The sequence below is a fragment of the Thunnus albacares genome, chromosome 13 (genome assembly GCF_914725855.1).
Source record: "Thunnus albacares chromosome 13, fThuAlb1.1, whole genome shotgun sequence".
Lineage (NCBI taxonomy): Eukaryota > Metazoa > Chordata > Actinopteri > Scombriformes > Scombridae > Thunnus > Thunnus albacares.
This window is the reverse complement of record NC_058118.1, coordinates 391,547-409,839: the sequence shown is the minus strand read 5'-3', so window position 1 is coordinate 409,839 and position 18,293 is coordinate 391,547. Positions and strand designations below refer to the sequence as shown.

The 18,293-nt window shown below is 40.5% G+C and overlaps 1 protein-coding gene across 1 annotated transcript in view; it reads right to left on the bottom strand.

Annotated features, from left to right (window-relative positions):
* The window catches only part of amot (angiomotin), a 114,052-nt gene extending 96,693 nt beyond the window's left edge, over positions 1-17,359 (bottom strand). The window contains exon 1 of the mRNA XM_044370032.1: positions 17,059-17,359. The gene's annotated coding sequence lies outside the window, so the exon portion shown is untranslated. The remainder of the gene's footprint in view (positions 1-17,058) is intronic.
* Positions 17,360-18,293: the final 934 nt, after the last annotated feature.

Below are 18,293 nucleotides of genomic sequence, written 5' to 3'. Positions count from 1 at the left end.
CCAAAGAGTCATTCTAGGCTGTTCTCAGCATACCACAATGCAATTTCTGTCATGAGGAGCCTGACACCTGGGAGGAATGGTTGTGTTGATGGCAGATAACAGGGTCAGCAGTGGTTGCTAGCTTACTTGTAGATACACTTAGATGGAGGTAAGACTGCTTCACTTGACAAGTTATACTCAAGTGAACTCAAGTGATTCCTTTAACTTTGTAGTAAAGATGCTAGCTAGTTTGGATATGGACAGGACAGAATAAGATGAATAACATGTCCCATAAAATTCAGACATGCTCGAAAGGCATACTAACATCATTCACTACAAATTTTTTTTCTTGAGCTTTCCTGAGCCACTGGGGGAAAATGCATGACCCTACCTCCACCATTAATAACCATATTTTATTATATTCATACCAAAAGGTAGATAGTGCTGGAGAAAATAAAAAGCAAAGGCTGACCTTTTCCAACCATTACATTTAATAGTGACTCTTAATTTAGAGTGACTCTTAAACCTTGGCCTTCTGATGCTCCTCCCCCCATCAGGAAAAAAGCAAACTACCAGCCCAACTTACTGCATCCTCTCCTATAGTACTGCAAAAGATACCTATGACAATTCCAGCTTTCAAACAAAAACAAGACACTAACTTATGTTCAGCCAATGCAACGAGCAAACAGCATGGAGAGTTATCACCAAAACAAACTGATTTCTTAAGCAAAATGTAAATCATCCTTACTAATAATCACATTATCAAACAAGCTGTGTACACTTCAGCAGAATATGAGTGCATGACAACGAGCAGCAACCATGTAACTGTCAGCTGACAAAACAAACAACATTGACCTACAGGGCAAAAGCCATAGTAGCTTTCCTAGTTGACAAATTGCCAGCATGGACAGTAATGTTCACAATATGATTTTATGTAAGCCTGAATGACATTTAACAGTTCTCTGTCTTATCAATCTTTTTTGACTTGTTTGTGTTTGTATGGGCCATGTAGTCGTGGTGATGTAAACGGCGCTCTCGCTGATGAAATTGGGCGGCAGATCTGGCGTATCTGCCGGCTACAATAACTGTCCAAAGGTATGTGGACTGCCTGCTCGGCACACCACAGGTGTACCAGTGTGGTAATGGTGCGGACCCATTCACAGTGCACAGCAGGCTGAACTTGTCATAAAGTAGTGACAACAAAGCCCACCCATTTAGAGGGAAGATATGGTTATGATTGGTCAATTTTATTGTCATTTGAATTACTCCGCCTTCTGTAAAATTATAGCTGGACCACCAGTCACAGAGCTGAAAGCAGCATTTTCTTCCCAGCAACTATGGAGGCACAAAAGTCTGATAGGCTGACAAAAGGGGCTTCTGTGATTTTAACCCCTAACACCCTTCACAACACAAACTGAATAGGCAGGTTTGAATGCTTTATTTCCTCAGAAACGTTTTGTGAGTACTGTTACCATACAATAGTAAAACACATATTTTGAACAGAAAAAACATGTTTAAAATAAATACAAAATGCAACTATTTAATGTTGTATGTCTGTCCCTTAAGGCAAAAAACCCCCCATCAGTCCCTCCCCAGCGCTTAAAAAATTATTTGATGTGCCTCCTCTGTTTTGCACCACCCCCCTCCCTCCAATAAATAACAAACAGTCCTTAAGTTTTCATGGTTTGGTGCAATGTTTAGTAATGTCAGTAATATTTATATTTTAGACTACATATTTTTATTTTTTTTAATGCTTGTTTTTATTTTATACACTATTCAGTTGTATTTGGCTTTGATGCAATACTTTTTTGTGCAAAGAAGCAGTTAGCTAGGAAAAAAATGACAGTCTCATATGAGAAGCAACTTAGAGAGATGTGTTAATAGGCCAAGGAGAAATGGTGTGACCCTCATGAAGGGGGTAAGTAAGAAATAAGTAAACAAGAAGTAGCTGCAAAAGTTTTTGTTCATGTTGAAATAAAACTCAACTTTTCATGACTACTGTCTTTTAACTGATTTAAATGTGGAAACTGGGGTAGATTATGAGAATTTCTTAAAGGGGACGTATTATGCTTTTCCTTATTTTTAGACATGTATATAATGTCACAATGTTGGATGTTCATGTAAGAAGTGGCCGACATGTCAAATAACGAGGTAAACGTATGCTACATACGTTTACCTCGTATGTAGTAATTCCTGTGAGCAAAAAGCAGCAGCTTAAGACTGCTCTGAACACAAGGTTTCCAATGGTTTTTTCTACTTTCAGCTTGAGCTGACGTCAGTTCATGACAATTTTCTTTATATGGACATCTGCTACATGCACAGCGCGTGAGTTTGATGCTCCGCTCCGGGAGTAGTTATGCCAACCCACGACGCCGTTACACAGCACAGTAAAGTAAAATAAGTAGTTGTTGGGCCTCAAACCATGAGGTCACACAAAGAAGGCCTACATGTAACCTGTGAGGCCTGACCACGAGGTGCTTTATTCCTTTGTTTTCCCCGACATAAAGGAATAGCGCCAAAAATGCTGCTTAGACAATGGGAGTCCATTGCAAACTCCATTTCCAAGGATGCTTTGCGATTTTCACACCTCAGCAGGGAGCAGTCAACATACAGTCTCATTGGCGGAGACGCTCCAGCACAGCGGAGCGTCCTGATGATGCAGCCATGACATCACCGCCCCTTTAAAAACTGAACGTGCCCTGAAGCACACACCTTTCCCATGTCACTGAGCTAGGGGTAACTCCTGTTCCTCTGAGAGTCAGCTGACTAAAGGGGGTACCCCACGCACGTGTTTTCCCCTCATCGAAGACTCCCCTCGCCGGACGAGACGAGACTTCGCTCGTGTTCACCTCGTGTGTGACACATCTCAGCCAGGTTTCCATCAGAAATAAAAAGTCCAGGTTAGAAGAGGCAACAAGGTCATTAAAAATGAAAGATTTGTTTGAGAGTGATCTAGCATTAATCAATTCCATGTTGTCAAATATCAACTGTAAAATCTGAGCCCAACTACACAACATCAGACAGGATTAGTTTACCACTGTCATCATTATCAGTCTACTTGGCTGAAAAGTAACAAGGAATTGCGATACAAAATGCCAAGGGTATGTTTATGGTTATATAGAAAAAGTGTCTCCAGCATACTGTTTGTCCACCAGAGAGCACTGACAAGTTTGGTTTCCAACTGTAAAATGTCCCACTCTTTACCTTTCTTGGCCACAGTTCTTTAAAAGGGCACTCCACCGATTTTACACATGAACAACTGGTTACTTGTCATGAGAAGTACTGCTCAGTCTGTGAAATCAATTGTATGTCTCTGGCCCTCTCTGTGTGTGTCTCTGGGCTGACTGTCTTTCTTAAAACACAAACACATACAAACAGTCACATCAAAAAAACTCACACCCATGCACACACGCACAACATTTTGCTATGCAGGTCCAAAAATTTCAGAAGCTCAGAGATTTTCCCCCAACCAGCTTGTCATATTCTCTCTCTCTCCCCCTCACTCTCACCCCCACTCTTTCTCTCTCTCACACACACACACACAGTCAGTTAATAGAGGGCATCTACAGCAGAGCTGTGATGGACCTTCATCGGTCCGTCTCTGGTGGCTAAAGGGCAATAGCTGAACTCAGTCCGCACCTCCTTTACATCTCAGTTACAGTCATCTGTTTCAACATACCACAGGGTGCACAATATACAGGCTATATGTATATTGTGTGTGAAGTGAATCACAGAGACATGTGACAGCAATTTCTATTGAAATTGACTCATGTCTCATGTCTTTGTTCCTCTTCTGCATCAATCTCTGTCTCCTGACATGGTAGATTCCAGTCCTCAGCAAAGATTCATCATCTGATTAATCAAGAAGATACATCATTCAACAAGACCAGCACTGCACTGATTTATCTCCTCGTTCAGAGGGAAAGGAGCTAGTAGCCACTCAGACTAGACTGATAATCTAAGCATGCAAATTTTAAGCAATTTCTGTAATCTATAGTCGGCCACCTTAACAATCAATATTCATTGATTGAATCATTCAGTCAATCAGGAAAAGGAACTGAGGAAATGTTATCATAAATCTCATCAATTTGCAATGGGGAAACACCAGAGGCAGGATTAGAAATAGATAACTCAAAATAGCAAAATAAGGTAATACTAGAAAAGTAAGGTATGAAAAAAAAAATTAAAATAAAAGAAAAAAAAAGAAAACTCCAAACAGTACACAAAAGTAAATGAAAAGTTGAGAGCACAAGATAAAATAATAAAATACTAAGAGAGAGGAGATGTATTGTATACAAGTAAAACAGACTAAAATACTTAAATAAATAGATAAATAAATAATTAATAGCCAGACTAAAAAGGTAGGTCTTGAGTTTGTTTTTAAAAAATATCTACATTCTCTGCTGCCCTCAAGTCTTCTGGAAGGCTGTTCCAGAGTCGTGGACCATTACTATGGTTAGGATGCCTCACTGTGGGTTTTTGTTCTGACTTTAGGGATAATTAAAAAGCCACTTACAGAAGACCTGAGGGTTCTAGAGGGTTAATAATAATAATAACAATAATAATAATAATAATAATAATACATTTTATTTGGAGGCGCCTTTCAAGTCACCCACAGTCACCTTACAAGAAATAAAAGCATAACCATCAACTAAAACAAAACATCAGCATAAAAACAGGTGAGGTGCACAGTGTCCAGTTATAGAGGGTATGCCAGTTTGAACAGGTGAGTTTTGAGGTGGGACTTAAATGAGGTGAAGGAGTCTGACTGTCTTATATGTGGGGGGAGGGAGTGTATTCATGAAGGAGGTCACGGAGGTAAGTAGGGGCTAGGCTGTGGAGAGCTTTATGGGTGAGGAGGAGGTTTTTGTAGTGGATGCGGTATTGTACAGGGAACCAGTGAAGTTGGATGAGAACAGGGGTGATGTGGTTGGATGATTTGGTACGGGTGATGATCCGGGCGGCCGAGTTCTGAATCATTTGCAGTCTGTTGATGAGTTTGGTGTGGAGTCCGGTGAGGAGGGCGTTGCAGTAGTCAATGCGGGATGTAACAAATGAGTGAACCAGGATTTCAGTGCTGGATTGGAACAGTGATGAGCGGAGTCCGGAGATATTGCAAAGGTGGAAGAATGCAGTACAGGTGATGTTTTGAATATGGGGTGCAAATGAGAGGGTACTGTCTAGAATGACGCCGAGGCTCTTCACTTGTGGGGCAAAGGGTACAGGGCATCCATTGACGATGATGGGTGGAGCTGGGGTGAGTTGGAATTTGGTGAGGGTGGATTTGGAGCCGATGAGCAGGGCCTTGGTTTTACTGCCGTTCAGTTTCAGGAAGTTCCTGCTCATCCAGCTCCAAATGTCGTCAAGACAGTTGATGAGGGAGGTGGGGGGGATGGCAGTGGTGGGTTTGGAGGAGATGTAGACCTGTGTGTCATCAGCATAACAATGAAAATGGACCCCATGGTGACGGAGGAGAGTGCCTAAGGGGAGGAAGTAAATGATGAAAAGAAGTGGACCCAAGACTGACCCCTGGGGGACACCCAGTCAAACACCCGAACACCAAGACTTGTGGTTCCTTAATTGCACAAATTGTTGGCGGTCAGTGAGGTATGATGTGAACCAGGAGACTGCAGCACCAGTGATCCAAATGCCAGCCAGGCGGTCTAGGAGCAGTGGGTCGGAGACGGTGTCGAATGCTGCGCTGAGGTCGAGGAGAATGAGAATGGTAAGTAGTCCTGAGTCAGCTGCACGGAGGAGGTCGTTGGTGATTTTGACCAGGGACGGAAGCCAGATTGGAAGGGTTGATGGAGGTTGTTTGTGTCGAGGTTGGACTGTAATTGTGCGGCAACCGCCCTTTAAAGTGTTTTGGCCATGAAGGGGAGGTTGGAAATGGGCCAGTAATGGTTAAAGCTGGGTCAGCACCAGGTTTTTTCAGGATGGGTGTGATAGCAGCCAGGACTGTGTAACTGTAATTGAGCTATATTCTTTTTTGGGAGACCAGAAAAAGTGTGCATTGGTGTCTCGGTCACATCTTAAGATGATAAAATGCATTCTCAGTTATGTTTCTAATGTGAGGTTCAAACCTAAGATCTGAATCAAAGATAGATTCTGTGTCGAATCAGACACAATCCAGGAAAGTGGATGCAGCACTGTCTCAGAATTTGTTTGAAATGTGTGTTTATAAAGTTTGGATCTCAAAACCAAGGCCTATAAAATATTTTTGTTTAATTCCAATGTTTTTATTTTTGTTTGGCTCATGATATTTTCTCATTTTTACACTCTCAAAAACGTCTTTTCTGGGCAAGCCATTTTTGGGAATTAATATGTTGATAAGTATTATTCCTAGCCTCACCAAACTTTGTAGGATGGAAGACAAACATGTTCGCAGTATGACTGACTGAACCATTAAAAGTTTGTACTGCATGCCAATTGATATATGAAAAGAAGTGCAAAATTTCTAAAAGAGTGATATTGAGGGTATTATAAACCCATTTTTTGCACCCATATGGTATCAATCATTATTTTTTCTTTAAATACAATCTTTTATTAATTTTGTGCCAATATTTGCGATCTCTACCACAATGGACATGAAGATCTTAAAAATAAAACAAGGTGTTGTAGCATTTTTTGGTCATTTTCATGGGACCAAAATGGAATGTGGGGTAGCTAGTAGGAACATGAAAATGTATGTGGAAATAGCTTAATGTATGGTCATTTTGTGTACAAAGTGCCAATGTCCTTCACAGATAAATACACATGATTAAAGCCATTGTTTTAACTCTAAGAAAAAAACATCTATAATGAAGAAGCAGGGTCTTCCCTTATGATCTGTACTTATGTGTGTTCCAGCCTCTGAAATATTGATTGGAGTAAAGAAATACATGTTTTCTGTAGGCTCATTTTACTATAGGTGATTAATAAATAATTAATAAACACATCCAACCTTGTATGTGGGAACACATTTAGATACTCCCACTGGAGCTTGAGAGGGCCATTTAGGATACCACTTATTATTGATTATACCAGAGGTTTTATCAAAATATTTCTACTAATACTGAAACATGTTTATCCTTTATTTCTTACAATTCTTATGTCATAGCAATTCAATAATCATGGAAATACTGAGGCAAAATATTTAATCCTAAAATGGACGCATTTGCTGCAGCACACCAAATGCAAACATGCGCCCCTCTTACAATGCGTACCTATACGCACGCCTGGCTATCTATCAAACTGTAAGGTGTAGTGTGTTGATGTGGCGAATGTGTGCATATGAGATTATATGTACAGGTAGGTGTGGGGTATGTTGCACACATGCATCCTGTCAATTCATGTGAACACCACATCTATTTGAGAAGACCACCACCAGCATGATACCTACATCACGTGTCTCCATTGCGCGTATAAAGCCCCTTTTCCACTACATGGTACTGGCTCAACTCAACTCGACTTACCTTTTTTGGTTTTCCATTAGGCAAAAGTTGTGGACATCTGGTACCTGGTACCTACTTTTTTGGTATCACCTCCATCAAGGTTCCAAGCAAGCTGAGCTGATACTAAAAGGTGACGTCAAAAGACTGAACACCACCTGATTAGTCAGCCATTTCTCCCACACTGCTTTCTCTCTCCTCACCCGACCACAAGCTTAGAGCTGTCTCTCTCTCTCTCTCTCTTGCTTGCTCGTGCTCCTCAGCTAAAGAGTTACAGCCATGCTTGAAAAACAGCATTCACACATAAGGAAAAAACAAAACAGATTTGTCTTGTTATTCTTTGTATTTAATAAATGAATGAAAAGCAGAAACGCAGAGGACGAAACAGAAACTCTTTCTCTGCAGTAAATCCTCTGTTGAGTGTTTGATGGTTATTTATTTTTGCTTTAGAATGTAACTACCATGAAACAACAAGAAAATAAGTTTTATTTCTCTCATTCACAGGCTTTCTCTCGATTGCCCCTACCTCTCCTTGCTGAACTGCCACTGCTATGTCTCTCTCTTGCGCACGCCCTCTCTCTCTCTCTCTCTTTTTCTCTCGTCTTTATTAAAACCAGTCGGGAAGCCGACAACAAAGCCTTTACTTTTAACATTATAAAAGAAATGTCCTCCCCTTGTCCCAAACTAGTCCTAAATCAATACATGACTACTTCCTTGCTTTATGAATGAAGCAGTGCACAAGCACAGCTGTACAGCTGATTGGTACAGCAGTACCAATCAGCAACAGTCATCACAGCAATCCCCGCCCTACATTGAGGGGGAAAAGTATCTAGTACCAAAAGCAAGTAAAGTCAAGTAGAGTTGAGTCGAGCCAGTACCATGTCATGGAAAAACAGCATATGTAAATTGTTGGCACGTGTTCAGAGGTTTGGTCAGATCTTAGACTTCTTAAGTAGGCGCTAGTGAGACATTTGATGTTAGTTGGCTGGATAGTTTTACACCCCGTATGTGCATGTATGCGCATGTGTAAGCATATTACAATCCTCCCCGTCCTGTGAGTGTTTTCTCTCACCCACACTGTAACACATTCTTCAGAGATACTGCAATGTTTCTGCTCAAGTGTCCTCACCAGAATCTGATCGTCCATCCACAGACACATCAGCAGCAGACAATAACCAGCCGCTCCTAAGGATCAGTATCTCCAGCTGTAAAATATTAGAGTGTGTGAATATGAAAAATGACTTGGGTGCACCAGTGTGGGTGACTGAGTTCTGATACCCAGAATGACAAAATACTATGTCAATGAGTAATGTTGTACTCTGATGCTAAAATATCTGTTATCTCTCCCTTCTCTCATATTAGCAAAGATCAGTTTTCGCCCAGTTAAACTTTAATTTATATCACATTAATAATTAGCTGATCAACTTAGTAGTTTTGCATCAAGACCTTCAGTATTTGGATCAACTAACTTGTGTAAAATAAGCTGTGCCAAATTTTGTATGCTACAGCTCTTATTTCAATGTACCAGATACATATTCATTCAATCTTCTGCTGCTATGTAAATATTTATTTTTACGAGATACTGAGCATTTTGGCAGAAAAAATTAAAGCTCAATCGGACGTATTTGTTTTTCCAGGTCAGTATTGAATGACTCCTATCAGGGCCAAAAAACACTTGACTATAATGAAATATAGCCTATTTACTGGGCACTAGCGAGCACCGTGATGTGACATGTTTTCCCTCTACGGGGACACATTGGCACCCTTTGCAATTGTCACCTACACCACAGACCACCACTGAATGCAGTTCCTAAAGATCCCCTCAAGACATGTTTTTAGATATATAAAAATATCTGCTTGGAATAATAATATAGCTAGCAGAGTGTTATCATGTCAGAGGTGTACGTTTGGATCTCAGTCTGCAAAAACTTTGTTTACATTTCCAGAGAATGTGGCTGAAGTCTAATTTAAGCATTTCTCCCTTGTCCTCATCCTCCTCATCTAACAGGAGGAAGGAAAGTGTGTTGAGACCAAAAGTCTTCAGCCTCACTGCTGAAAGACTGAAGCCATTTGAAGAAAATGTTCCTGTTGGTTTGGTGTACATGTTGGGGAGCGTACTGTAACCTTCCCAGCATGTTCTTCAGATGGATTATGGGAACCTGAATGGATATGACTTAAGTTTCCATGAAATGAATCAAAGCACTTTTCTGACTTTTTTTCCTAATTAGACAGAGAAAAACCATGAGTGAACCATCATAATATTTTGTTCTATTCCTTCAAGGTGATCTGTTTGAAAATGATGTGGTATTTCCTGGCTTTTCAAGAAAATGCATTAAACTTCCCTTCAATGATAGTAAGCTGTTTGCAGTCCCATTCAAACTAAAAGATGGTGTTTCCTGTTCCCAAAAATTTAGTAAAGTCAGCTAGCAGGGACAAAAAATAAAAATGGGGAGAGCAGATGACAGGAAGTTAGAGTAATGTAGAGAGAGGAGCAAGAAAACAAGAGGGAGAGAGGCAGAAGCTGGAAGAAAGTGGTAAAAGTCTGTTTATATCACAGAGCGAGGAGCAAAACTTGGGAGAGATTCAGCAGCCACACATTTCTCCGTTCTCTGTTTCTCAACACACATGAATTTTCTTAGTCTAGAGAAGCTGCAGCATTTATTAACTGTCACACTGTAGCCTATACTGTACATTTACTGCCAGACTGACTTACTACTATATACTTAATTAATATTTACTACTAACCTTTTCCTCTGCTCCGCTCTCATTCATCGTCACTTTTCTGCCATTTGCACACACTCAACCACTCACTCGCTACGCACACATATTACACACTGCCCTATTCTTTAAAAAGGAGCTACGCTAAAGAGTTTCCCAGGCAACGACACAGAGGTTGACTCACGTTTTGCAACAGTGCTGTACAGAGAGGCCACCAAACACTATGAATGAATGGACATTTTGCGTTAATTTTGGTAGTAAAAAAAAATTTTTTTTGGCCTGGCGGGGGTTCTCGTTGGCTTGGCGACCCGCCAGGCCTGTACAATTATAGGGGAAACACTGAGATCCGTTCAACACAAGTCACTTCCCAAGTTCAGTATTACAATTCTATTATCTATTAATCTATATTTAAATTCTCCAATGTGTGGGTCTGTCACCGAGCACAAGCCTTCCACCAGCTCTGTTCAGAATATCTGATTGGAGAAATATTTTCAATAACAAATTCTAATGAATTGAATTCATTGCAACATATATTGAAATAAAAACTCATAAGAAAACATAAAACACAGCCCTTGTGGTTCTCAAAGTGGGGTCCGGGAACCCCCAGGGATCCTTGAGGGACTTCAATGAGCAGCTGTGACTCAGGAAGTAGAGCGGGTCGTCCACTAATCAGAAGATCGGCGGCTCGATTCCCGGCTCCTCCAGTCTGCATGTCAAAGTGTCCCTGGGCAAGATACTGAACCCCAATTGCTCCTGATGGCTATGTCATCAGTGTATGAATGTGTGTGAATGGTTAGTTCCCTCTGATGGGCAGGTTGGGACCTTGCATGGTAGCCCCTATACCCGTTCAGCATATGAATGTGTGTGAATGGGTGAATGTGACACATAGTGTAAAAGCGCTTTGAGTGGTCGGAAGACTAGAAAGGCGCTATACAAGTACAGTCTATTTAGCATTTACTTCAAGGGGGTCCCCAGAAAAATGGGGAATATTTCAATTTCACTATTATTTCATGACTAGAGGTAAGCCCAATGAGAGAATGTATAAGAATGACTCTTCTGTTCATAGGTTTCATACTCTTCACTGTTATCTGCCCAACTACAGTGCAGATAACAGTCATAATAGCTTGGAGAGCCCGTCGTGGTTAGCTAGTAGTAACCGTGGTGTAAAGTTTGCTCATGCGTTGCATACAATGAAGGCTCAAATGCACTGAACACGTCTGACGCGCACGTTTTGAAGTACACCTATTGTTTTAAATGGCCAAACACGCACCACAGGCATTATGAGGCACGTCAAACTGCCTTGACACCCCAGCTCCGACCTTGTTCCAATTTTGGAGCATCAAATGAGGACCCAGCGATCAATGCTGTTTTCTCTGCAGCTGAAAAAGAGAAAGATAGCACAAGCCCGCTGAGCAACAGCGAGCGAGAGAGCGAGAGAGAAACAGCGCGGCGGTGTTTGAGCGAAAGAGTGAGCGGTAGTGAGAAAGCAGGTGAATGAGAGAAAACGTTATACTGATTATTTCACAGCAGTTATGTTCTACAGCACAAATAACCATCAAACACTCAGATGATTTACTGTGGAAACAGATGCTTAGTTTATTTTTTCTACTCTGCATTTCTCCTTTTCATTCATTCATTGCATAATGCAGCAGTTAATACAAATAATGAAAGGACAAATCTGTGTTGGTTCTGTGGTGATGGCATTTAAAATTTGATGCCTGCAGTGCACCATAGGAGTATCAAATGACGTATATCAAATGAGGTTTGTCAGTTATCACTTTCAGTACATTTCTGCTTGAGCCCTGCCAGTGTTTATCGGCAGCTCAGCGTATGTCAATAAAAGTTACACAAGTGCGCAGTATAGTCTCCTCTTGTGTCCATGTTTCCGCTATCTAGCTGTTAGTGTTAGTCAGGGTTCAAAATTTACACCTGCCAAGCGCCAAATGCAGGTAGATTTTCTGTTTGGCGAATCAGTCTAAGAAGGCTATCCCCCACACTGGCGGGTAAATGTTTGTACGAAAATAGTCATGTAATAAAATACTGATGACTGTTTGTTGCTGTACAGTGTAGACACGTGCACCATATGTGTTTTTTTTTACACACATCTAAACAGTGCTGCAAAACTGAGTGCTCCTAGTTTTGTCAAATAGAAAATCTATCAGCATTTGGTGCTTGGCAATACCTTATTATCCAAATGAAATGTACTGAAATGAATGTATATGTAACAAAAAAAGATTATAAGATATATTGGCTGGTAAAAATGCTTGGCCAATGAATGGATTTTTTCATCTACCAGTGGATCCACATAGCCTCTCAGCTAACGTTAGCCCCGGCTCTCTATGTGGATACAACCAGAGCACCGAGCCCCGGTTTATTACTCAGGTTAAAGTGGGAGGAAGCAGTGGGTCTGACAGGCAGCTGAGTGAAGTGGAGCCTGCAGAGGAAGCACCGGGACCGTACAATCTATGTTTGCATGCATAATAGTCTCCTCAAATGTTCGTATATCTGTATCAGTAATCGGCCATAATGAGTTGGAAATATCAGCATATCGGCAAAAGATCCAATATCATGCATCCATACATTAAACCCATTTGAATTTTGAAGCTCATTTCCTGTGGAAGTGTGAAGACTGCAGTGCAGTGATGAAGTCTTATGGCCTGGGTTTTACCTCCTTAACATTCCAGAAAAGATGAATCGCCAGCTGCCACTCACAGGCTACATCAACACAGAGATGTCCCCTGATTTTGCAGCTTTAATGTCATTCACATGGCTGAAAACTATACTGTACACATACTTGCCATTAACACACAGTCTGTCTCATGTTATGGGTATTATGTATTGCCACAAAATAAAGATAAGGAGACAAAGAGAGAACTCCACATATTATAACATTGTGTTATGTGACTTATTATAACATTTCTGTTATAAATATCATAGCCAGTACACAACAGAAAATATCAGACAGAAAACATCAAGCTATGAAATGCATATTTTTCTGCCTATTGTTACAGAACTTATAACACTTGGTGTTGAATATGAATTTAGTTGAGTTAAATCTGTTTTGGTCACCGAGTTCAGGCTTTAAGAAATAGCTCATCTAAATTCTTGTCTCGATACTACATGTGATTCATACTTGTACTTTTTAAATTTGATTTGAGACTTTTGGCGCTCTGGATAATGTAAAACTATGAACATGTAGATCGTTCTTCTTATCAAAATTGTGTCCTTTTTTTGAATATGTTTGCAAAATTCAAAACTTGTTTGTGCAATTTTCAAATATACAAAGACCTGGATTGGAAATTCTTTCTGTCTCAACCAGTGATGGATGAACTCTCGGTTCAGTCATCAGCGAGGCAGAGAGCCACACAGGAAGTGGGCAGAGCCAGCTGCCAACAGCAGCTCCAGTAACAGTTGAAGACACAGAGGAAATGAGCAGCAGGCTTCACTGAAAATAGTGGAGTGAAGCTTAAATTCTGTCTAGGGGGACAGAGGAGGCCCTTGAGTCTCAAGTCAACAGCAACTCAGTGATTCTCAGCGAAATCAGTGATTTTGGTATTTGTTAGGAAGAAAAACTTGCACAATCACTTACCAATATAATATCAACAACATGCATACTGGAATGCATCGATTATTGATTGAGATTTATTATGCACCTTGATGACTGCACTGTTTTTTACGTTATAATGAGAGGTATTTCTAATATTAGGTCCACATAGATATGGTGGACTTCATATTCAACTTCAACAGGAACACTAATTCCAGCCTCCAAAATGACTATAATGTTGAATGAACACCTGTTTAAAAATGGTTTCAACAAAAATAAAAATTATAGGATTCAATACTGTAGTATTAGATTGTAGTAGTTTCGCTAGGTGTACCTGAATCAGTAACAGTAGGCAGAAATCACAGTGCAGGTGAGCACAGAGAAAATCAGGTGGGCCTAACCTGTCCAAGATCAATCAGTTCTGAAATGCATATGTTAACCAAAATAGTATATACTATATACTACCGTACTTGCCTGACTGTGCCACAGTTTATTCATGCGAGCCTTATACTGTACATCATCAGAGGTAATGTTACAGGCACCAAGACGAACATTAACAGCAGTGCATAGCCTGGCATGGCAGCCACATATTCACACAAACACAGCTGACAGACACAACAGCATCATTAATCAAGCATATGGATAGAGGTACACTGGCACCAACATCCTCAGTAACATTAAAAATGACACTTGAATATAGCCTGGCACCAAGGCCCCATAAACCACACATACAATCACCAGGCCCAATGCCAGGATGAAGTGACTGAGGGGGCAGGTAAAAAATGTGGGGGTGCATGCAGCACACGCACCCCCCTACCAACACCAAACAGCACTGTCCATGGTTCTGAAACAACATCTATATCTCAGCCAAAGATTTTGTTGTTTTGCTATTTTTCTATAGACACATGAGGCTTAAACAGAGGGGGCAAAAATTACAACTGAGTCTTGTTGTGTGATTGACCAAAATAAAGTGATTTTGGAAATGTAATTGACTATACTCCTTTTTTCCATCGGCAAGTATATATAGCTACACAACGGATGTAACAATATTTGCTCATTTTCACATAAGAAAATATAAACAAGTTATTTTAGGAATTTTTTTGTTTATCAGATCCTCTCATGGTCTTATAATATATTCGCCTGTTCTGTTCTTCATAAGCAATAAAATAGATAGCTTAAATTGTAAACTAAAACAATTACTACATTGTAAGTGATCTAAGGTACATAAAATATCAAATTAGTATAGGCCCTATATATTATGGTTAGAGATGGATAATAAGTTACTTAGCAGATAAAAACATTTTACTGGATGATAATTTGTGTTTTTTTCAGTGCTTGTTAAATGAATTCAAATGCGGGTCAGACCCCAGAACAGAACACTAAGGGTGTATTGGTGTAAACCCTTTTCGAACACAATAGGAGGGTAAAATATTTAAATTTGCTTTTTTCTTATGCATGGCTGCACACTGCAGGTTCCTGTCCTTTGGCATGGAGTTGTGGAGGTTGTCATTGGAGAGCTAGATGCAGCTACGTCAGCAGCAGCTGCTAATTCAGCCCATTCCCCGTCAACGGCTGAATTAGCAGACACATACCTGTTGTTACTTGGCACTTGTAGGGGAGAAATTGGCACAGGAGTAGTTTGTCATCCTCCTCACAATGTCTTTTTGTGACGAATTTAAGCAAACTGCTTTGTTTCGCCATACAAAGGAGTTACATTAAATGACTACATTAAATTTTAAGCTGCTAGCTAGCAGAAAGTAGGATTCTCTGTGCAATGCGCGGGCTGTACACTGAATGAGAGAGGAGGTGCTGCTCGCTGCTCACAATCTGGCATTTGCAAAATGCCCTGCCACTCCAAAAATCTTACCTATCAACATCATCATATGGTAAACAAGAAGCAAGAAACAAGAATTGTTTTATTTTTACTGGACACATAGTCACATTTGAAATTGAAACAGTATTCATTGACTGCTATGATCCAGCAAAAAAGGAAGCCTTTCAGTGTTTCCCCTAGGTTGACTGCTTTGGTCTGGAGGTGGGGGTGCAAAAGTCAGGAGACTCAGCAGCCACACAGTTCTCCGTACTCTATTTCTCTTTAGTGTCTGCAGGTTAGGCTAACCCATTGTTGTTGACTTTGGAGCTAATCCCTTTCACTTTTCCAACAGTTGGGGAAACAACAGATGTGACTTTTCTTGGTCTTGACAAGCTGCAGCATTTATTCACTGACACAATGTAGCCTGTACTGTACATTTACTGCCAGACAGACAACTTACTGCTAACCTTTTCCTCTGCTCAGCTCGCATTCATAGTCACTTTTCTGCCACTCGCTCTCTCACTTAACCACTCACTCAACCACTACACATATCATGCACTGCCATATTCCTTAAAAGAAGCAACACTACCAATAGTTTCCAAGGCAACGACACAGTAGTTAACTCACTTTTCGGAACAGTGCTGCACAGAGGCTCCAAAGCGCTATTGATTTGAATGAATGGAGATTTGTCATTATTTTTGGCATTAAAAAAAATTTTTTTGACCCGGCAGGGGTTCTCGCTGGCCTGGCGGCTACTATTATAAGAGAAACACTGCCCTTTGATTGACCCATTCTGGTGCTACACGCCAGACCTGAATATCTGTAATTAAGGTAATAATCAGTAGAAAAATGTGGATGTGCATTTAAGAGCCTAGATGTAAACATGATGCAAATGATCCAAACCTGCTTTAAAGTGCCTATGATTTTTCTGCAGGTCAAAGGTCACATGTTGCAGTACGTAGGCTACATACCAAACCTTTGTTAACACTGTGTTGGAAATCTCATATTAAGCTGGTTACAGCATGCATGTGAATGTTCTTAGAGAAACCTTGTCAGTGAATGCCAGTGACAGACCAACTTAAATGTTTTTTCCATGTCCCTGAGGACCCCCTGGACCCACTTCAAGAATCCTTTGTGAGGACCCCAAACATGAATATGAAGAAGCAACTAATAGAGGCACTGCTGATAAGACAAGCAGGGATACAGTGGATACACCCACAAACACTTCACTTCATCCAAGCTGCAGTTACTGGTATTTGCAGAAACTACATCAGTTCCTTAAAGTCGTTAATTCACAGCAGCCATCGCCGGATCAAACGTAAAGCAAGTGTGAATGGCATAAGAAGTCACGTCAGATGGAAACTATAAACAGCTTTTTGTTCTAGTTGCCTTCGTGATTGGAAGGAAAAAATGACTAACATTGCTACCGAAACAAAGTTTTCTCTGTGTTATCGGGTTATTATCCTTCAAAGTTTTTACTTTGTGTTTAAAGAATACGTTAAAGTGAGGAGAACGGTATTTGTATTTGTCAGTATTTGTAACTAGCACATATGCCAATGAACGCATAGTTTTACCTTTTTGTAGAGCTCCTTCCTCTTACTTTCCCGGTCCCTCAACTCTCCGCCAGTGAAACATAATTTTTGGATATTTTTCGCCTTTCCTGCGGGACTGAGGCTGCTCCTCTGGCTGCCGAAAATCTTCCTCTACAATAATGTAACTCGTTCCCACCGGACAATCGTGGGTCTCGCCGCTGGTTTTAACCCTTTCTCCAGAAAAAGGAGCTTGTTTGCGGCCACAAAGTCTTCGTCCTTCCCCACTGATTTCATGTTTAGCTGTAAAAAGGAAGCGGTACGGGAGAAGTGGCAGGAAGCTCCTCTCTGCCTGGTCTGCAGTAAGAGTGGAATGCAGAATAAGTCCAACCCCCCCACCCCACTCCTCCTCCTCCCCTTCCCCGAGCTCATGTAAACTACAGGAAAGAGTTTTTGGGAGCAGGGAAATCCCTCTTCCTCGCTTCTTCTCTACCTGTGTTTGTAATCGAGTAAATCTCTTCAGCCTAGCATAACAGACCAGCATATACAAGACTAAACTTCAGGTTAGTTCAAGCGCTAAGAATAGGACAAAATTATAGCCTTAATATACAGTATAATACTGTTCTGCGGTCAAATTATAGTATACTCTTAGCATGTCAACTTTTAGAAGCTAGCCTATTTTTAAGAATAAAGCAGGGAGATCTGACAAACTTGACTGAATGAGTCCATTTTACAACAGTCGAATGAGTCCATTTTACATCAGTTTATCAAACTATTCTATCAGCTTTCAGGTTCATCTTACATCCCTAACTCAGAGAAGGAAAAAGGTACGAAGGAGGAAAAAGACATCATGAAAAATGGCTTTTGTGAGTTGAGTACTGTACAAAATGTCAGTATTTTGAGCGACAGTGCAAATACATGACTTCAGACACCCTGTAGTGTAACCCTGATTGCTAAAGGGCTACACTACATGATCAAAAGTATGTTGCTACTGGACCCCCTTAATTCCAGTGAAGGGGAATCTACTGCTACAGCTAAGCCTGTTTCTGACATCTTGATGCCTGCGCTGGCCTACATTTCCCATAATCTTTGGAGCAACACATAATAATAATGATAATAATGACTTAATTTATACTTTTCTATAACAAATTACAAAGTTCTTTAGCAAAGGACATGAGAAACATGAGAAAATTATACAGTGAGGGGTAAAACCAGATTAACTACATAAAAATATCAAATAAAATAATATAATATTGTCCAGGAGATATAAAATCATACAA